Source organism: Schistocerca piceifrons, chromosome 2 (assembly GCF_021461385.2).
Source record: "Schistocerca piceifrons isolate TAMUIC-IGC-003096 chromosome 2, iqSchPice1.1, whole genome shotgun sequence".
Lineage (NCBI taxonomy): Eukaryota > Metazoa > Arthropoda > Insecta > Orthoptera > Acrididae > Schistocerca > Schistocerca piceifrons.
This window is the reverse complement of record NC_060139.1, coordinates 880,453,431-880,476,701: the sequence shown is the minus strand read 5'-3', so window position 1 is coordinate 880,476,701 and position 23,271 is coordinate 880,453,431. Positions and strand designations below refer to the sequence as shown.

General features: G+C 42.2%; 1 protein-coding gene across 1 annotated transcript in view; it reads right to left on the bottom strand.

The window, feature by feature from the left end:
- The window catches only part of LOC124777074 (glutathione S-transferase D5-like), a 37,608-nt gene extending 30,257 nt beyond the window's left edge, over positions 1-7,351 (bottom strand). Inside the window, exon 1 of the mRNA XM_047252349.1 lies at positions 7,258-7,351. The gene's annotated coding sequence lies outside the window, so the exon portion shown is untranslated. The remainder of the gene's footprint in view (positions 1-7,257) is intronic.
- Between the last annotated feature and the right edge of the window lie 15,920 nt (positions 7,352-23,271).

Below are 23,271 nucleotides of genomic sequence, written 5' to 3'. Positions count from 1 at the left end.
GTCGCGTTTTTCAAAACTGACCTAGACATTGAGAGACTGCGCTTACGCTTGAATATGTTAGCTTATATCGCTAATAAAAAACAACTGGTCTTACAAAACATGCGTGATGTAAGAAAGTACATTACACAAGAGCCTGTAGTTGGAGAAATGTTATGTGAAGTAGTGAAGTGCATTAAGCTTCTCCAAGTAGTTCCAATCACGACAGCAACAGCAGAACGGTCATTTAGCGCCCTTAGACGTCTGAAGTCATAACTGCGATCGTCAATGGGACAGAAGTGATTGAAAAACTTGGCTGTTCTTCATACACACCGAGATGTTTTGGATTAATTGCATATCCGACCACTCATTAACGGCTTCACGTTCTATTCTACACAGAGTACGCGAAAGAACTTGCCCCCCTTCTAACAGCCGTGTACCGTAAGTCTCTAGAGGAACGGAAGGTTCCAAATGATTGGAAAAGACCACAGGTAGTCCCAGTCTTCAAGAATGGTCGTCGAGCAGATGCGCAAAACTATAGACCTATATCTCTGACGTCGATCTCTTGTAGAATTTTAGAACATGTTTTTTGCTCGAGTATCATGTCGTTTTTGGAAACCCAGAATCTACTATGTAGGAATCAACATGGATTCCAGAAACAGCGATCGTGTGAGACCCATCGCTCTTTATTTGTTCATGAGACCCAGAAAATATTAGATACAGGCTCCCAGGTAGATGCTATTTTTCTTGACTTCCGGAAGGCGTTCGATACAGCTCCGCACTGTTGCCTGATAAACAAAGTAAGAGCCTACGGAATATCAGACCAGCTGTGTGGCGGGATTGAGGAGTTTTTGGCAAACAGAACACAGCATGTTGTTATCAATGGAGAGGCGTCTACAGACGTTAAAGTAACCTCTAGCGTGCCACAGGGGAGTGTTATGAGGCCATTGCTTTTCACAATATACATAAATGACCTAGTAGATAGTGTTGGAAGTTCCATGCGGCTTTTCGCGGATGATGCTGTAGTATACAGAGAAGTTGCAGCATTAGAAAATTGTAGCGAAATGCAGGAAGATCTGCAGCGGATAGGCACTTGGTGCAGGGAGTGGCAACTGACCCTTAACATAGTCAAATGTAATGTATTGCGAATACATAGAAAGAAGGATCCTTTATTGTATGATTATATGATAGCGGAACAAACACTGGTAGCAGTTACTTCTGTAAAATATCTGGGAGTATGCGTCCGGAACGATTTGAAGTGGAATGATCATATAAAATTAATTGTTGGTAAGGCGGGTACCAGGTTGAGATACATTCGGAGAGTCCGTAGAAAATGTAGTCTATCAACAAAGGAGGTGGCTTACAAAACACTCGTTCGACCTGTACTTGAGTATTGCTCATCAGTGTGGGATCCGTACCAGATCGGGTTGACGGAGGAGATAGAGAAGATCCAAAGAAGAGCGGTGCGTTTCGTCACAGGGCTATTTGGTAACCGTGATAGCGTTACGGTGATGTTTAATAAACTAAAGTGGCAGACTCTGCAAGAGAGGGGCTCTGCATCGCGGTGTAGCTTGCTCGCCAGGTTTCGAGAGGGTGCGTTTCTGGATGAGGTATCGAATATATTGCTTCCCCTTACTTATACCTCCCGAGGAGATCACGAATGTAAAATTAGAGAGATTAGAGCGCGCACGAAGGCTTTCAGACAGTCGTTCCTCCCGCGAACCATACGCGACTGAACAGGAAAGGGAGGTAATGACAGTGGCACGTTAAGTGCCCTCCGCCACACGCCGTTGGGTGGCTTGCGGAGTATAAATGTAGATGTAGATGTAGATATAATACAGTCAGACGGTCGACATTTGCACCTTTCTAAAGACACTCTAGCCCTAATAATCACATTTTAGAGCCACATTAAAAATCTTTATAAAACAGAAAATTAAATACAGACAAAATGTTAAATTTTCAGTTTCCAAATATTAGTACTAGTTTAGTACTGTATTACTATATCACTATAGCACTGTATTAGTTATTTTCAAATACTTAAATATTTTTAGGGTCCAAGACCCAATTAAAACTCGTTATTTACTTACTTTTTGACTGAAAGTATTAGTCATTCTGTATTAACTTTATTAACTGTATTGAGGTAATAACTTTGAGACATTGTTTTTATTTAATGAACCCTGAGCCTTATTCAGAGTGAGCTTAAATTAGGTATTTCACTTATTAATCAAAATACTGTTACTGTGCGACAGCAATATTTAATGTTTCATGCTTTTAATGATAGTTTATGATTTATTTAAATATAATTTCAGTCTTTTCAGAGCTATATATTCACTGCTCTGTAATGGTCTATAAACATGATTTTTACAGTAGATTAAATTAGCTTTTTACGAAAATACCTTGCGTGTTTATGTTTTGTTTCTTTTTTCAAAGCCTAAAATTGTGCCAGGCTTGTCGAGTTTCCCGTAGTCTCGAATTATAGAGAGCCCAGTTTTCGGGGCTCTAGTGTTGATCATATGACTCTAAAATGCTTCAAAATACTTTAAAACTCACTATTTTTCATCTGAAATTTAGAAAATTTCCCGGGGCAAGACACCCAGTATGCCCCCCCCCCCCCAATATTTTTTATAAGTCGGCGCCCCTGGTTGCAAGCAATATCCCTCTTCACAAACTTACAAACCCTACCCTCAAAGGCTTCCTGTGCAAATATTACTTAAATGAAAATATACGAGACGAATCAACATTGCGTAAAAATTATATATCGACAGTTTACGCAAATATTCTGAAAGAAATGTGCAATGAATTCAAGGACAGCATTATCTGAATTTCAGTTGACCAAACTACAGACACTTGTGGACATTACATTGCAAGTTTAATTGTTGGTGCTTTAAAAGAAGAGCCTTCTTCTTCCTATTTAGCAGCCTGCAAAGAACTTGAAAAAGTAAATCATTCTACGATCGCCAGATTTTCGACTGAAGGCTTTAGAAGACGAAAGGGTGTTTGTGTTTATATCAGATGGTGCTCCCTATATGATCAAAGCATGAAAAGCCCTCCGTGTATTTTATCCCAATTTGACTCATGTGACGTGCTTTTCCCATGGAATACTTCGCCGTGCTGAATAAGTACGTGTGAATGCAAATAAACTGATTTCATCCACAGAGAAAGTGTTTCTAAAGGCTTCTGCTCACATCAAGAGACTTACAAAAAAACTACCAAATGTGCCTTTACCTCCCGAACGAGTGGCGACTCGATGGGGTACGTGGGTCGAAGGTGTGTTGTTTCACAATGAACATTTCGAGGCCATTAGAGTGGTAGTAAACGAGTTAGATACTGTAGAGGCTTTTGCAGTTTGCCAGTGCGGGGAAGCTTTTAATGATTCCGATATTGAAAAAGACATTTCTTCTATTAGCTCTCATTTCTCCCATATACCTGTAACTATTAAAAAGCTTGAACTCAAGGTTTGGCGTTAAAGAAATCTGTTCAGTTAACGAATAAAATTATTCTAGTGTACGCTTCACTGCCGGAGGTGTTCACAAGAAAACAAGATAAGTTTGCAAACATTTTAAGCAATTACCCAGGCTTTCAAACCTAATGCCAAATTGATAGCTTTATTAATGAGATGGGTGAACTTTTACCAGAAACAGTGAGTGCTAACGTAGCATCCAAATTCAAATACTGCCAGTTACCTCAGTTGATGTAGAACGGTCCGTTTCTGCATGATTGTATGTTGTATTTTAAAAGAAATATTACAGTGTTTCTGAGCTTCCCCTCCGCGTGCGCTATATCTCGAAGTTGGTCCTGTACACATCGAGTGTTTCGCTGCGACGGACTCGCATTGCATCCGCTTGTTACCGACAACAATAGCATAGAAGGTACAATTCTTAAAACACGGTATGCGTCCCCATTCTGCAAATTTTTGGAAAATAATCACCGAAAGACCCCCTTCCTAACCTTCACCAGAAATAATCCATAAAATGGTATTAGCGTTCTAAATGTACGGATTTTTCGCATGGGCGGTGCTGTTCCGCGTAATTGACATGCATAGATTCGACTTTGGGACATAATGCACGCAGTAACTACCACGTTTTTTTTCATTATTTGATCTTGAATTTTGCCACACTTTTTACGCATTTTTCATGCACATTTGCTTGCATATTTTATGGTTTTAATGATGCATGTAATCCGGTCTGTTCTGACCAGCCAAAATATTATGACCAACAACCTAATATCAATATACACCCGTCCAGGCTACAGCAGAGTCACTTGCTAGTCAGACACGCACGATGCATGTATTATCAGCGAGCGTGCTGTCTGTGTGTAAAATGGGGACGGCGCGCGGTTTATCCGAGTTTGACAGAGGGCAGATTTTGATGGCCCGCAGTCTCGGTGGCACAAGCATTACTGAAACTGCACTACTTGGGTGTTCGATGAGTGCTGTTGTGAGTGTCTTCAACACGTGGCGAAACCAAGGTGACACCACGTCCAGACGTCGCTGGACGGCCACTCCTCATTACATGTGTCAGACGTCGTAGGATGGGCAGACTGGTAAAATAAAGACTGGTGGCGATCTGTGGCGGAACTAATATCAGACGTTAGTTAATGTTGGTGAGAGTAAAGTTTGTCTGAACACACAGTGCACTGAACACTCCTAACGATGGGCCTCCGCAGCTGATGACGCATGCATGTGCCAATGTTAACATCACGACCTCGGCAACTATAACAGAAATGGGCACAGTTCCATCGACCCTTGACGCTGGCGCAGTGGCAGAGCGCTGAATTTTATGATGAATCCTGATTCCTTCAGCATTCATTATACCATGCAACGCTTTCCCACTGCGCCAATGGGAGGGACCGATTCCGTCATCTTCTGGGGCAACAGTTCTTTGTCACCTGCACGGCTAGATGGGGAGAAGCTCATGGCGGCTCTGGGGAACATCCACGTGGGCATCCAGTGGAGCTCGTGCACGGCATCTTGATGGCCGAGAAGTGTCGTACATTGGTTGCAGACAGTGTGCACCCCTTCACGAGGATCATGTTTACCGACAGAAGTGGCATTTTTGAAGACGATAATGCGCCATGTCATAAGGTCAGGCTTATGATGGAGTGGTTTGAGGAACACAGTGCAGAGTTCCAATAGACGTGCTCGCGTCCTCCCAACGTGCAATATCTGAACCCAATCGAACAAATCTTGGATGTGATTGAATGTGGCGTCAGAGCTCGTCGACCTCTCCCCGGAATTTATGGAATTAAGGTGACTTGCGTACCAAGATGTGGTGCCAACTTCCTCTAGCGATCTACAAAGGCCACATTGCTTCCATGCATCAACGTGTCGCCACTGCTTTTCTTGCCAAAAGCGGACGTACCGGCTGAAAGGTGGCTGGTCATAAAGTTCTGGCTGAACACCTGGATCGATTTCAACCAAACTTTGTACACATACTGGTTAGTATTTACTATCTAGGAAGAAATACTGTGGGCGAAAGAATCAATAAACTCCTAAGGGGGAGATGGTTAGAGAAAGGGGAAGGGAGAAGAGGGATTTACATGAGGTGAGGAGAGGATAGAGATGTGGAGGAGATTAACTTAGAGGGTTCGATGAGGAGACAGAGGGGGAAGGAGCAGATTGACAGAGGCTGGAGGAGCAAATAGGCAGAGAGAGATGGGAGGAGGTGCTGATAGAGAGGGGGGGGGAGGAGACGGACTAATAAATAGAAGAGTGGAATCAGTACACTGACGCAAAAAATTCGCAACACCAAGAAGGAGTTGTGTGACATCAACGAAAATTACTAGGCGTGTTTCTAAATCTGAAACGTTATATCTATTAAAATTTCGCGGCTATAGTACAAGAGTGGCGCTAGTAGTGCAAACCAGGTGAGGATGCAAATCAGGGTTGCTTTAAATAAACGCTGTTGCTCGTGTTGAATTGAAGTTAGTCAAGAATGCCTTTAACGCCAACCTCAGTGAGTTTAAACGAGTATCGTAATAGGGCTACTAGAAGCAAAATGTTCCTTCTGCCATATTGCAGAAAGGCTTGACAGGAATGTAGCCACTGTACATGATTGTCCCACGGCCGCGAGGCACTACGATTGTATTCAGCGTATGGCTCCGGCGTGTCGTACTGCACCTGCGGCACCAATTTCAGCAGCAGTAGCCATCACAATGACAACGAATTGGCGCAAAACGGGTACTTCCAGGTCAGCTCGGATCTAGTGGCAAACCACCGGTATTTGCGACTTCAATGGTGTCTAGTGCGAGCTCATTGGCTGGCAGCGTGGAGGTCTGTCGTGTTTTCTGACGAAATCTTGTTGTGCCTCGGTGCCGGTGATGCCTGTGTGCTGGCTGCGAGAGGGCCAGTAGAGGGCCTGCAACCAACCTGTCTGTGTGTTAGATACGCTGGACCTCCACCAGCTGTTACGTTCTGGGGTGCGATTTCGTATGAAAGCAGGACCGCTCTCGTGGTTATCCCACTCACCCAGACTGCAAGTTTGTACGTCTGTCTGGTGATTCACCTTGTTGTGCTGCTATTCATGAACAACATTCCAGGGGGTCTTCTCCAACAGGACGACACTCAATTACGAGATCCGTCTCCAATTGAGAACATGGGACGTTATCGCACGACAACTCCAGCGTCATCAACAAACGGCATTAACCGGTCCTTTATTGACCGGTCAAGTGCAACAGGCATGGAACTCCACCCTACAAACTGACTTTCGGCACCTGGAAAACACAATGCAAGCACATTGGCATGCTTACATTCAACATTCTGGTGGCTACGCTAGTTATTAATGTACCAGCATTTCACGTTTGCAATGGCTTATATCGCTCTTACATTAACCTGAGATCTCGTAATGTTAATCACTAGCCGGCCGGAGTGGCCGAGCGGTTCTAGGCGCTACAACCTGGAACTGCGCGACCGCTACGGTCGCAGGTTCGAATCCTGCCTCGGGCATGGATGTGTGTGATGTCTTTAGGTTAGTTAGGTTTAAGTAGTTCTAAGTTCTAGGGGACTGATGACCTCAGCAGTTAAGTCCCATAGTGCTCAGAGCCATTTGAAACATTTGTTAATCACTTACATATTCTACCTCGACAAATGCATTTCCCAAATTTCGTTTCTCTACGTTAATTAGTTTTTCGTGTTGCGACAGTCTACTTAACCGGGCAATTCCGCGTGCTGAGGTAGTTTCTTATATAAAAGATTTAATTGGCGTTGTGACTAGTTAATGCTCTTGAAACATGTAATTATTTATGTGATACAGCTAGGAAAATTAGTGTCGGTACATTACATACCAGGTGTGGCGTCCGGCTGCGACGAGCTGGGCGTAGAGCTGCTTGCCGGATGCCTCGGCGGCGTCTGTACCAGGAATGGAGGCTGCCGCCTGCCTTAATCGCGCTGGAAGTGCAGCGTCACGGTGACTGCATCTGCACGCGCGCTGTCGCGATAAGCAGACCGATACTGGCGAATCATACTGATTCGCTTCATTAACTGGATCTTTGTAATCATCGCTTGGCGCTATATAACATTGCTTCTATAATTACTTTTGTAGCCTGTTTCACTATTCCTGCAGAAGAGTATGTACTGGCGTAGTCATTATCTGCAGCTGATTCATATCCTACATGTCGGTTTATAAATAATAAAACTGGCTTTTCCACCTGCAAAGCTGATAACTTTAATGCAGATGCCTTTTGGATTTTTCGTAAAAGAAATTTTGAGCGTTGTTTTAAGCAATGCGCCTTTTTGATTTCATTAAACTAAATATACTTTTTAAAATCTCATGCGTCCATTCTTACGACTTTCCTGCGTAGTGTAAGTAGAGCAGTGGTCACGTGGAGAAAAAACAGCGAAACTCGACTAGAACTTGTGTTTGTAGATGTCGTTGTAGACAGGTTCTTCCCTGCACAGCCTCTGAAACTACTTCAGCTCAGTCCTTTCCACATCCATCTCTCTTCCACCTTCCTGGAAGTATCCATATCCACACATTTTGAAAAAAAAAAAAGGCAAACAAATTAGAATTTAATGTCTCGTCGACTACTACGTCATTAGGGATGGAGAAGAAGTTTGGTCATGCCCTGTCGAAGGATCTATGCCAGAATTTGCCGGAAACGATATAGGGACTTCACGGAATATCTAAATTCAGTTGGCCGTAAGTGGATTTGAATCATCGTCCTCCCTAATGCGAGTCCAGTGTGTTTACCAACGCGCCACATCACGCGCTACGATTTTTGCGGTTATTCTTTTACCATCCGTATGTCTAATATGGACATACGAACATTTCATGTATCTCCGTCGTTCATTTGATGTTTTCATTCCTCTCTACCTCTGGGTTTTTGTGGTTCTGCACAAGTTAAAAAAAATGGTTCAAATGGCTCTGAGCACTATGGGAATTAATATCTCAGGCCATCAGTCCCCTAGAACTTAGAACTACTTAAACCTAACTAATACACAACCATGCCCTAGGCAGGATTCCAACCTGCGACCGTAGCGGTCGGTCGCACGGTTCCAGACTGATGCTCCTAGAACCACTCGGCCACACCCGCCGGCTGCACAAGTTCCTGGTACTTCTCCATGCCACCTTTTATTTACTTCTACCCAGCATTACTGCAGCAACATACACAGCTCAAAAAAAAATTGCATCACCCCAGTTCCCAGAACTTCTGAAGAGCCGTTGACTGTGGATACTGTATCACAGATATGGACAGATGTGGATATTGTATCACTTTGACTGTTCAGAGATGTCACTAAACCCGTCCAAAGATGTAAACAACCATGCATGAGCAACGCCAATTACACGGAGGGGGTCCAACAGCCGATGAGTTCCAGCCATTCCACTACAAAGGAGGTTCATGGCTCGTGTTCTCTGTAGTTCATCCATGCCTAGACAGTCAATACCGCGGTCCGATCGTGTCCGCATTGTTACTTTGTGCCAGGAAGGGTTCTCTCAGTATGAACGAAAGCAATGTTCGGACATGGAGGAGATACAGAGAGAGAGAGGAACTGTCGATGACACGCCTCGCTCAGGGTGCCCAAGGGCTACTACTGCAATGGATGACCGCTACCCACGGGTTATGGCTAGGAGGAACCCTTAGAGTAACGCTATCATGTTGTATAACGCTTTTCATGCAGCCACGGGACGTCATGTTACGACTCAAACTGTGCGCTATAAGCTGCATGATGCGCAACTTCACCTCCGACGTCCATGGCGAGGTCCATCTTTGCAGCAACGACACTATGCAATGCGGTACAGATGGGCCCAACAACACACCGACTGGACCGCTCAGGATTGGCATCACGCTCTCTCCGGCGATGAGTGTCGCATATGCCTTCAACCAGAGAATCGTTGGCGACATGTTTGAAGGCAACCTGGTCAGGCTGAACGCCTTAGACACACTGTCCAGCGAGTTCAGCAAGGTGGCGATTCCCTGCTGTTTTGGGGTGGCATTATGTGAGGCCGACGTACGCCGCAGGTGGGCATGGAAGGCGCCGTAATGGTTGTACCACACGTGAATGCCCTCCTTCGACCGATAGTGCAACCATACCGGCAGCATATTGGCGAGGCATTCGTCTTCATGGACGATAATTCGCGCCCCCATTGTGCACATCTTGTGAATGACTTTCTTTAGGAGTGGACTAAGTTGACCTGGTAACTGACTCAAGAACGTCCTGCGAATTTCAGTACCAGCACTCCTGTAACTGAAACGAATTACACGGAAATATATCTGGAACATTCTTGTAATTCTGAGACGTGATAACCATTGAATTGTACCTGAGAACAACATTACACAATATAGAACATACTTTTAGGTAATACACTTTTGTATTACTGTTGACACGTGAAGCGTTTATTTATTCGATAATCATTTTGTTTGATTACATTTTATGCTTTTCGAACTACTGCTTCATGATAGTTTAATTCCGTTCCACAATAATAACTTTAGTACGGACATGGCATCTACACTTTGATTATTTAGGCACCATTACATTACCGCTGCGCTAAAAGACCAGAGAAACAATATGAAGAATACCATCTATTGTTTCCTACCTATACCACCACTTTGGTACGAATTATCATTCTACTTTATCCAACAGGCTTGCCAAAATGAAGTATGCTTCTTAGAACAACAGTAATATCATCGCGATTCAGCACTCTAATACAAAAAGTGAGAATAAAACAAATCCTGAGAAAGGTATGAAGCACCTGTGCCATCACGAACTACAATACATGAAATAGTTGTAGCTGATGAAACAATTGTAGTTTAAGAGTAATACAACCTCAATACTAGTAGCTACAATGAATCTTCCGTACTGCATCTAAAAAGCGTGTGATGCAGCTGTGATAGGAAATCATATGATAATGGTAGTGATTTAAGCTCATAAAGGGTAGCTATTGAAGGGGTCGGCAGAAACACTAACGTTCTCTTTAGTAAGGATTAGTCCGATCACTTTATCTGTTGTATATTCAAATATCCCACGCGTTTCGTAACAAGAATTTACACATGTACCACTAAAAAGCGCTGTCTCCTATACCAGTTGTGTTTTTGTATTGTATTTATGTTCTTGTCTATGAGTTTAACTTAACACATAACGTACAATAACTCAGAATTTCATAGAATCGAACAGTAAGTAGTACATCTGCAGTCAATGGAGTCGACCTTCCAAAATTTATGTGGGTGCTTATCAATGGCGGAATGTAGTATAAGTTTTCTGGGCGGTCTCGATGTTTTTAAAAACATCACCTTCCATTTATAATCTTTTATGAGCGCTGCCTTTGTCGTAAAGATCTTTGCTGTGATAAATAAAAATTGCACAGGTACTGTAAGCTTACGTTGAGACTGCCCTAGCTCAGTCGGTAACACAGCTGACTTAAAAGCAACAGAAAAGTGATCAAACTCGGCTTCAAATGTACTTGGACGAACCTTCAGACCCGGAGGCGTCACGTACGCGATATAGGCCCGCCTGCTAAAATAAAAATCCTGACCCTTTAACTTGAAGTGTATAACCTATCATTAACTTTCATTACAGCCGGTAGAAACAGAAATGGAGTGTGTTGTAAAATCCCATGTAATATAAACTGAAAGATCATTCGTTCAGTATATTCAAAGTAATAAATAAAAATTTTTAATTCCGATAAATGTTATTGAAAATTAAACACATTATAATGATTGACAGTCAATATAAATAAGCATAGGCCTATAGTTTATCTGTTGTTTGACTGAATTGTGCTTGGGAAACCATACTGTGCTCACCTTGACTTCCAGTGAAATCGGATCATGTAGCGCACTTTCTATGGTGGAAGGTATTGATTATTTCATTGGCATCAATAGGTGACGTTGGATACTGTGGAGGCTGGGTTAACTAACCTTGTTTTGCGTCATAGAATTCCACATAATAAGTAATAATAAGTATGAGCTCCAAAAATAAGCGTTCAGCCGAAGAAAGGTTCAAATGGTTCAAATGGCTCTGAGCACCATGGGACTTAACGTCTGATGTCATCAGTCCCCTAGAACTTAGAACTTCTTAAACCTAACTAACCTAAGGACATCACACACATCCATGCCCGAGGCAGGATTCGAACCTGCAACCGTAGCGGTCGCGCAGTTCCAGACTGAAGCGCCTAGAACCGCTCGGCCACTCCGGCCAGCCGAAGAAATAGCAACGGGAATAGTTAAAAACAGGTAAAATTTTGTTCATTGATCTGAAACGCTAAGGAACGCTTCGTCCAATTCTTCGTCGTAATAAATCAAAGGAAATGTATTTTTCCATCCTTAATGGTGTGACGTGCTTGACGGTTTCTTGATGACAAACATATGACGAATTTATTCATAGCGACTAGGAAACTTTTCGAATTCGAAAGTGTGTATAGAAGCAAAACTCAATATGGTGTTTCGGCTTTTGACACTCGTCCATTAGCCACTGAACATTTGAAAACTGCGAAAATTGTTGCTCGCGAAGAGCTTTTGCGCCACGCCTCCCGTTAGTAGCTCCTCTCCTTTGTGCAATTATGCGGTAACATCCAAACAGTTCATAATGTAAGCTCCCACGTCCTTCAAGGCCATTGTCTCAACCAACAGAACGATAACACTCCAGGTTACGTGAAAACAATGTCACTGAAATTTAAAAACCACACCGCTATTATTAAAAAAATAGCTGTTGAGGTAGTCTATAACAAATAATTGCTCAGTATTGGCAAGCAGATATTTTAAAACAATTGTTGGGGAATGGAGCGGGTATCAGTTGTCAGGAAATGTGAATGCAAGCGGAATAGATGGGATTCCATTGACAGTACTGTGCGACTGGGCGTTGCCTTTGACTTGGCCAGAGAAAGGCAAGGAATGGGGCAGTGTGTTACTTGATTGCCTTTGCACAAAGACATCTGAAACAAACATTTGTTTTAGAGGTCAGAAATTTTAACTTCCATCTCAGTGCTTTAATAATTCATTACTTTTTGATAAAGGCAAGTGAGAAATATTTATTTTATTTTGTTTTTATCAAACTAAAAATTTTTTGGTGCGGCGCACCCTCAAGATATGTATGTGGTGTTCGATCCCTGTCGCATCCACATAGTCGGCACTCGTGTGTTGCATTACTCTGAGTTGTTTGTTGCACGTTACTGGCTTCTCCACTTCTGTGAAGGTATATTCACAGACCAAGTGTCCCTGACGTAACAAGCCGAATAAATTGTAAGAAGGCTATTAACTCTGTAACGAGCCGCTGGAGGCTTTGGGTCTTTAATATCACAGTTCTTTGTAGCTTTCCCTGAACAACTGAAAGTTTATTGATGGAGTTCTGGTTAGCCTCGTATAGGACGACTGTACGGACAGCTTTTAGCAGCTGTTGCACCGTAAGTCCGTCGATAATGGAATTATTTCAGATTGAAGGAGCGTTGCTTTTCGACGTTGGGGGATGCGCGCGGCTGTTACCCCAACTGGATTTCACTACACGCTGCGAATGAGGAGTGAAGACGAAGTTAGTGCTGAGTCAGACGCAGTGAAAGACGAGCCTGTTAGCCGCGATTTTTGTGCGATGTTTTATGACTACAAAAAAACGTTAAATGCAGAAGAACGCAAATCTTCTGTGGTACGCGTTTTTGATAGCTCCACCCCTTCTAGGGCCACCGCTGGAAATTAGTTTTGTGAATTTTCAGAGGGTCGAGAGTATCTTGAAGACGAACGGCCTGCCGGTCACCCGATAACGGAAGTGGCGCAAAAAAACATTGATGCTCTGAGGCAAATAATAGAAGGGGATCCTCATCTAGTATTTTGTAACGTTGCAGTGACCCTAAATATTGGAATAGCTGTGGCGCACACCATCGTTCACGATCTTAGACCTAACCAAGATATGTGCCAGCTGGGTGCCACATTCCCTAACAGAAGCCCAAAAATGCACAAGAAAGGAGTGGCGTCGTTTTGTGCTCAAAATACTCGACTAAATGCCCTGTAAAGACACTCACAATATCACCACAGGTGACGAAACATCGGTGTGCCATTATGACCGCGAAATGGAAACACAGACTTCAGGATGGTGTTTTTGAGTTCCCGTTTAGAGAAGAACGATCTCCAGAAAGAAGACGGTGATCACTTTCGTCACCAAGATGGGTCTGTGAATGTGGGCACAATTTGCACAGTCAATGGTGAGTTATATATGACTAAATGATTGACGAAAGTCAGTACCACATGAAGGTCATAGCACCCGAAGTCTAAAAGTGGGCACCTTCTTCTGCATTACGACTATACCTCAGCACACACAACTGCCAGGGTAGTGGACTTTTTACAGAAAGATAAGGTGCTTCTTCCTATTTCCAAAGACGAAGAAAAAAATTGTGGGCACGGTATTTCATATGGTAACGAGGCTATCACAGCTTACAACCTTTCACTAAGTGACTTCGCTAAAGGAGCTAGTACTGGGCCATTTTCGAAGTGGTTTCAAGCGATGGAAAAATTTACAAGTGTTCATGGAGAGTATTTTAAAAAGTTAACAGTCATGTCGTAAATATTTTTTTTTAATTTCTGCTAAAAACAGTTGGCAGGATCTGTGTATATGGGTCACTATGAACTGGCTAACTGGAGCAAAACACTTAGGCACTACTTCAGAATGACAGTAATGTCACAAGGGAACAGAGGTACAGCGGAATGTCTGATGTAACAACTCCTCTCCGACAATGACTTACCTGCAATCAACGCAGATAAATTAGAGAGACCATGGACAAAGTTCACTCTCAAGAGCAGGTTGAAAGGGTACTGGCGGAGTTAAAGAAATAGAAAGTACTCGAACTTGACGGTATCCACGCTGAAGTCATGCATCAGACAGTACCGTATGTAAAGTAGTTACGAACGAAACACTGGGTTGCATCTGGTGCCTGATAAATGTCCCATTTCGTGGCGTCGTTTCTTACAGCTTCGGTCTAGGCTCTAGGGCATTGTGACAGCCAGCATATGTAACTGATAAGTTTTTTCTCTCCATTGGTTACATTTCTTATTCCCAATAAATGTTTTCGTCATTTAAATTTTATCATTTATCAATACTTTCTGTGCCATCATGTCATAAGCCCACAGGGTCCAGTACTACGTTGTAGCTGATTCGTGAAAGTTAGCGAGAACGCTGATTATCAAAAAATTCGAATTTAAGAACCCATCGAAATTAAAAAGTACCACACGTCTGCTTCTCTTTTAAATACTCTAGCTATGATCCATGAGTGCCTCCTGTATCATTGACTCCAAGAACACAGGGATCTTCATAAACGTAGCTGGCTTTAAAGCAAGATGGATGGATAGACGACTCACTTGACATAGTAAACGAACCCTCTCGGAAATACGCAACGTCAGTTATGATCGACAGCGTAAGGTCCGCTGATCATTTTTATTCTTTTTATTTTAGCTTGCGTTGCTCGCAAATTTGACAAGAAGGTATATACATCTGCCAGCATCACTCTGCTATATCTTTCGTTATTACTGGCAGGGACTAGCAGTAGAATGGGCTGCGGTTACCGGAAAGTATTCAAGTAGTCATGAAGGAATGTTCTGAGAGGTCAGTATGTGTATCTACCAATAGAATCCATCCTCAGTTTTAATGGATGGGGACCCTGACCTTAACTGGGTCTAACTCACATTGACGATCGTATCGCCAACTCAAGCGTGGTTTTTCAGAATAGTCACTAGTTTATCTAAGTGTGTTATGAAGTGGTGTGAAGGAAAGAAACTGACGAATGCAGCGAACGAAATTGTTTACCTACTGTTTAAATGTACTTCATTGTTAACACAAATTCTGACTCTTTAATTAGGCAACAGTTTCATAGCTAGAAAACGTCTACACATACACTAGGGTACTAATTAGTTAGAAATATAATTACAGTGCCCAGTTCTGAACTATACTTGGCATGCCGTATAACATAATGCACAACATAACAAGTACAGGAACTACAAATTTAAGGATGCTACTTAGCGCTGTGAAAGCTAGTGACAGTGCCATTTTGATAACGACAGTCAGTTTTGGAGTCAAAGAATTGGCACACCGACTGTGCTCCGAGGGGCATAGCCTAGCTATGTGTCGAGTACAGGGTCCTGTGCATGTGGGAGGCTCCGAACCAATGCAACGAAATAACTATACGTGCTTCTCTGAATGTACCTAAGAGACGTCACTGTTAGGTACAGTGCATTATCATTTTGGCCAAGGAACAAAAATCTATAAAATTCTCAGAGAAAACATTCTTCAAGATCACCAATAAGCTCCACTTAAAAGACTGGAGGTTTGTTACTTGACAGAATCGATAGGATAACACTCAGAGCCGACGGGGTTACTTCCTCTTCCTGACAACCGGAGAAACGTTGAAAATATGCAATTTCAGTTTTCTTCGAATCATGCTACATATTTTGGATCTTTTGGTAGGATACAGTGCTTATCCCACTCATCCTGAATGACTCAAGGTTAAGCAGAGAGTCGTTTGCTATTGTGGCCACGAAGGAAATCTAGAACGCGTTGTCTTCCATGTAGCGTTGTTTGAGAAGTTGAGGCAAACCGCTCTGTTTCAAACCCAGTTTATATGCGGTTGTAACAGACTTCCGAGTGTGGTGTATAATTAACGAAATATCTAAAACAGGCTGTTGGCAGATTATAAGAAAAGGAGTCGCCAATGACTTACTTAGGACCCCACGGGTACAGAATATGGAGCAATAGCTAGCAATGAGTGTTTGTAGAGAGGGAATGTGAGATAAAGAAAGTGAAATGTTCGGGGACGAAATTATGCGCGCGTAGCTCTTACGCTCATTGGCCTCCATATGCTCTCCAAGACTCACATAAAATGCGATATAATCGACGGAGGAAAGAGGCTCTATTTTTACATCTGTAGTAAATTTAGTACGTAGAACTAGGAAGCTATTAACATTAGACGACTACTATAGTGATAGTAACAGCAGCTATGGGGTATATTATACGTAAATTACAATTGTGAACTTTTTAATTCTCATAATGTTCTTCCATCAGCGCTAAGAATGACCTTGTAAGGAGAGTACTCGACCTACATCTTCAGAACCAGAGCCAGCCTCCGGCAGAAATGCATAGAATTACAAATAGTCTCAGGAAGAATCCAACTTTGGCGTGCTGCGTAAAACCTTATGCATATTCCCAGTCTACAGACCCTTGCGACTGTGATGGAGACCTAAGGCATATCTCTTACTTTTCCTCTTAGATTTAATATTCGTTTCAAAATGAGTAACTTTACTATTGTTTCCAGGAAAAAGTGGAAAAACGAACACATCACACCAAAAAGTCCAAAGTTCACATTATTTCTTCAGTATTTGTAATTACTGTGGAAAACCAATCAATTTGCGTTACGCGAGTGGATCTGAAGTGGTTGTATCATGGTTTGATGTCTGGACCTATATTCTTTAATAGTAGATCACTTTATCTCAGTTATATCTCGTATTATAGGGATTCCGTACCGGAACGGGACGTGACTCATTGAGGTCATGTTGTCCAGTGGCTGTTCCAGCAAAACAGCTTTCTTATTGCTGCCACGTTTTTGACTGGGAGTTATCACTTACATGTCACAGTTACTGGAAAATTTTCTGCAGCTCTGATGCGGAATTTGTGAGTCTGCGTAACGTCAATCAGGTAACTCTTGAAACTGGAAAGAAGTATGCAGTCAGTAGCAAATGTTGAGGGAGGTATCTCCCTTTATGTGCCTCTGTAACTTTTTGTTTTGTCTCAGTCAACCAGCTGTCACGTGTAAGCAAGTTTCATTTTGCACAAAGTGTCTGTGAAGCGGTGGAGAGCTGGTTGCGGCGTGATAGGGTACTTGGACCATAAAATGAAATATACACCAACACCAACTTATTATCAGAAACGAACTCAGCAGTGTCCCATCTTAAGTGAACAGAATTTGACTACAAGGAACTTCAATAGTATTTGAGATAGATAGAGCGTGACTAAATTTACGGCCAGCGGCCACGTTAACAAATTTTACAATTGGGGAAAGTGCTTCAGGATTTAAATGAAATGTGTTTAAAATCCAAGGAATCCATTAATAACTATTTTGAAGGATTTTATGCTTACCTCTGAACACTCATCCATGGGCAGGCAGGTTATCAGGCTTACAAACACACTGAACTTTACGGCAGAATAGCCAAATATCAGTTTGAATTCATACTAAATGCCACTTCTAGACGGTGTTGCTTGGATTTATTTAAGAGGGAATTAGAAGAAACTAGCTCCATTGCATATCGAAACTTCAATATAAAACAGCAAATCGAGGCAAACGCTTAGTTTCAGAGATTACATGAAAGCAAACAATAGAGATAACCGACCAAAAATACAAAAATCTTCTTGGCATAAAAGGCAAATAAACAAATCACAAGACAATTATTATACTGGCGGCTAGTTCGGATAATAGCTAATGATAAGTAATGCAGACTTACTAGAATCAGCTGGCCAGCTATCTTATGCAAATAGATATCTTTTCCACAGATGTATTGGGAATGATATCGTGAATGCCACAAGAAAATGCCACCAGAGCAACCAAAGCATACAATGAGGTCCCTTTCTGAGTTGGGCACTAGTTTCGCTAAACAAGACATTAAATAACGGCTAATCGGTCCTGTAACTGCTCTAGTAACAGGCTACAGAAACTCCAAGGAATGAAACAGGTGTGGCAAGCACTGAAAGTTTGAAACATTATTTTAATGAAATACAAACATCAGTGCACATATTGATGAACGGTAAGCACTGATTACAAGTAGCTGACAGTAGCTTCGTAGTAAATGCGTTAAATACTGTTCTAATAAATTGCAAAAACACCAATGAATTAAAGAAGGTTAGTGATCACTGAATAGTTAACACACCAGACAGACTTGACAGGAAGTGCGCCGGCCGCTGTGGGCGAACAGTTCTAGGCGCTTCAGTCCGGAACCGCGCTGATGCTACGGTCGCAGGTTCGAATCCCTCCTCTGGCATGGCTGTGTGTGGTGTCCTTAAGTTAGTTAGGTTTAAGTAGTTCTAAGTTTAGGGGACTGATGACCTCAGCTGTTAAGTCGATAGTGCTTAGACCCATTTCAACCTTTTTTTTTTTTAGACAGGAAGTGCGTTTTTGCGTACACAAACAACATAACCACGCTACACAGTAGTGTGACGAGTAGGCAACAAAAACGTAATTATAATCCAAATTTACGACAAATTGCGAATAAATAATCAGTTAAAGCGGCTGGGCGTAGCCTGGTAGAGAAATACAAATGAGCGCCTTTGCTCACAACAAGAAATCGGAAGAATGGCCTCAGATATCAACTAGACCCAAAAGGAAGCAGAATGCAGCAAAGTACAAAACTACTGCCCGTTACATAAGGCCTCGCCATGTAGTCCATGTGTGGACCTGCCCCCTCGTCGTTTATTGGGTGCCGAAAGGATGCTGATTTCGCAGGTAGCTATGGAACAGTTCAAGCAAATGCTGCTTTCGCAGGTAGCTATAGAACAGTTCAAGCAAATCACATTAATAATTTGTACTACAATATTTAACTTTCAATTTACAATAGTGTCGCAAGCGATGGGCGACTTGCAAACAAAGTCCTTTGCTATATACAAGGTCCATGTAAGCAATTGATATGGATCACAAATAACCCCTATTGTGGTTCTCTCTGCTAGACCGGGTCTAGTACTGTGTTAATAGTGTGCAGCCGAGTCTGGCAGGAGCGGCGCTTATATTCTCTTCGTATAGAGGCCGCTCCTGTCCTGGTGCGGTCCTTGTCAGCGCGTTACTGGCTGACGTCGTCTCACAGCCTTCTTTGCTGGTGCCGTCGCTTATCGTTACTCCGGAACAGTCCGCAATATAGGCGGCGCACAACGGTTCGCCAAACAGGCTCGCTTCCTCCAACGGTAATGTAGCTGACAGTTGAAACTCCAACCAGTCTGAAGGTGTCAATAACACTCTACAGGCCACGCCGCCACCATCCAGGTTTGTTCAGCCCAACACGTCATCGGTGAACCCAGAGCTCCAACTATCCATGCCGCAGACAGTAAGTCACTTCCCGCCTGACTCGAACACACCCCTATATCGCGTCCTCTGCTGCCTATGTACTTACTTGTCGCTTTATCTTATTATGTGACCAACATTTCGTTAACAGTCATAGTAATTTTGATATTTACGTGGGAGTAAGACACTTGGCGAAATTCGAAGACGTTTGCAATGAAAAATAGGTGTTGCTATGAGTTTGGCTTTGGTATACTGTATATTACATAACATGTTGCTTTGTGTGAAATTTAGCTAACATATTGAATTCCCCTTCAGACTATGATGAAGGTCTCTATCTGTCACCAATCTCTAGAAAATTAATCTGATGTAGCACACTCATTTGCGATTTCACCACGCCAGCGATAAAGCTAGTGAGAAATATTCACAACATTCCTCATATTTCATAAACGGTCTGAGATATCGAAATGAGTTATTGGCAAATGACAGCACACGAAGAGGAGATTATTTTACCATATGGTTATCATGGATAACTTCATTATCTATCATGTTATTCCACTAACAACAGATGTGTTCAATGAAAGAATGCTGTTTCTGAGGGTTATCGAAATCTGGTGAAACGAGATATGCTTTGGATTTTAGAACAACACAACTGAAGACATTACACAGTTATTTTGTACTGAAGATGAGCTTTTTCATAAGATACTGACCTTACTTTTCCTCAGTTCCTCACTTAATAATCGACCACTGTTTCAGAATATTCTCAGAGTTGCATTTGCACAACATTTTAGTGAGGTGAGACTGTGTAAATGCTGCTGTGTTTTGGCAAGAGAATCAGGAGAAATGTGTAGTTTTTTACTCAAAATTCGACACTCATGATCCCTTCTTAAAGATATAAAAGGCTAACAAAATTAAACTAAACTGAACTCCACCTGAACAGTGTGAAGACCTAACGATACAGAGGGCCGCCGTGTCATCCTCAACCCACAGGCGTCATTGGATGCAGATATGGAAGAGCATGTGGTCAGCACACCGCTCTCCCGGCCGTATGTCAGTTTAAGAGGCCGGGACCGCTACTTCTCAATCAAGTAGCTCCTCAGTTTGCCACACAAGGGCTCAGTGCACCCCGCTTGCCAACACAGTCCCGCAGACCGGATGGTCACCCACCCCAAGTGCCAGCCCAGACCGACAGCAGTTAGCTTCGGCGATCTGACAGGAACCGACGTCACCACTGTGGCAAGGCCGTTCGCATGAATGACTAAAAAGCCAGGCAAAAACAAATCGCTGCATTTTCGGAAGAATGCTTTTTAGATATTAACCAAAGCAGAGGTGACACACTTTTTTGATTGATCACCGTGCAAGTGTGGGCGTGGAGGGGCCTCGCTTAAAATTTACAAAAACTGTGAGTGTAGGCTTCAGTTTAGAACGGCACTTCCCCTCCAGCGTTCGGCATTTCCTCTACAGCGTCTTCCCACAACCCCCACCAACTACCTCTCTTCCGACACGTGTCCTGTCATCTGCACGTCTAGAGACCACAGTGTTCTCTGCGGACTCCATAATCGATTACCTAGCATTAAGGATGTCGTACGTGCACACGGCACAGTTAGTTTGCACTATGTTTCAGATGACTGGTGACTTTGCGGCTACAAAGGTGATAGAATAATAATATGTAAATATGAATTGACGTATTTGTTATTTAGTTTTCCATCATAGTTGAGTGTGATTTTAAAAGGTGTAAATGTGGTGGAGAACTAAATAAATAAACTGAGTTACTGGTCCTTTATGCCAACGCAGTCTAGCAATTACTCAAATAGTTTATATTTTCTGTTGCAGAAATGGTATCAACGTAAACCAGAAACAATGCAACAATGGACCCATGTGGAAACCATATTGTACCGCCATGAATGGAATAGCCTGCCATAATTTTAGTTCCCTATGTATGACATCTTTCCAGATATACTATTATCTAGCGCAAAAACGATTGCTTTAGGCGGTTTGGAAAAAATGATGACCATTGTGGTGATAACAAGAGTGAGTGTTAGGCAGCTTATAAGTAAAAACCACAACACGTTCACCCGCCTCATTAACCACTTCTGGTCACATGTGAAATTTTCCTCTTCTGTAAGACACCTAAAAGATGGAGCTTAATATCTGTAGGTACTCCGAGACACGATTCATATTCAAGGGCGTTAGATCCGGTGGGTACTGTTGTGAAGATGACCTAATTTTGTAAACGTTCTGTGAAGTACAAAAATCTAGCTACTCTGTGCACCTTGCACCTACATCTGTTCGTATAGATTAATTCACAACGCTCTAACACAGGATGGTGAGACCAGTTCAGATTAAATAGACCAGCTGGATTGTAATGGTACTGAGTCTCCCACAGGGAAGATTTGTCTAGTAACATGGTGTACTCATTACCCATTTGTGTAGAGTTACATAACGAATGTACACACATCCAACTTTATACAATCCGAGAGAGATAGATCACACGAATTTCCTCACTTAGTGTACCTGGCAACAGGGGCAACGGCTAGACCAACATCAAAAAATTAAGAGGTCTTTTCTGAACGTTATTGTGGTATTGCGTTGCGTAACGGCATTTTTTTCGCGGGGGGGGGGGGGGGGGGGGGAGGGGGGATTGAATTTTCCGAGATTCCTATTCCCTGCTTTGCTTATAACAAAATGGCATCCTGGATAGGGTATATAAAACATAAATTGCTGTGTTTAGTAGGGAAATAAGGCGTTTTTCTAAGTTCTTAAATTGCAGTCGCCCAGCTTAGGCAGAAATCATAGAAATTTTTTTATCTTGTCCATCTACACTACGTTATGAATAACTAACACATTACGTTGAATTGTTTTTCATAATGAGCTAAAAGTACGCAGTTGACACCAAAATAAAAAAGGTGCAATGAGACAAGCCATAAAAGCTTCAAAATTTATCTCTCGAGACTCAGAACACGATCGCTACGACGACAGTAAGTTTCAAAATTTGCATGTGTGAAGTTTCTTGCGTCAATAGATGTTTGCAGGAAATCACGGATTATACCTAACTTTCGATAAATTTTATTGTCTGAGCATAACTGTGTTGCAGATATTACGCTGTATGTACTATACAGGAGATTCAATAACATGTGAGACAACACTCTGGAATGAACAGAGGACTTAAAAAGAAGCAAAAAAGTCATGTGCAACATGGTGACTTTTTTAATTTCTTAGCTACAGACAATTTTTTTTTTGTTACTCATGTTGTTTGTTTTGGGAAGTGTTAACTCAAAGCCTTCTTATATTTATTTTAGTTGTCATGGTATTAGTCAATAAACAAACGGTTTAATATGCTGCTCACAATCAGTAGTGGACGTTTACCCTACAGTTATTCTACTAGTGTTTAGTGTGTACGAAACGTTCTCCTCCGCCACTGGCCATTCTACTTTTCTGGTTAAAATGTATTATAGTCAGCACATGACGGACATAAAACTTAATGCGTTTGAAGACAGAGGTTTGTATGCTAAAATATATCTTAACAGACATTTGCGAATAAGAAGTTCTTTCAAAGAATAGATGAGCATATTTTGGAGACAGGCTCTTTTGATAAAAAGTTCCTTTCATTGTGCAAGAGAAAATATCGTTAGAACACTTTATTTAGAAGGACGGGTGCTTCATCATATTGAGGACAATGGCAGCAGTATCAGAGAAATAGCAGACACTGAGACTGTGAGTCATGTGTTAGTGTGGAAAGCATTACGAGATCAGTTCCTTTATCCATATCATTTTTAGGATGTGCAAGGGCTTTTGGAAACAGATTTTCAATTCAGAAGAAACATTTTGTACTTGGTTGCTGCGGATACACCCTCAG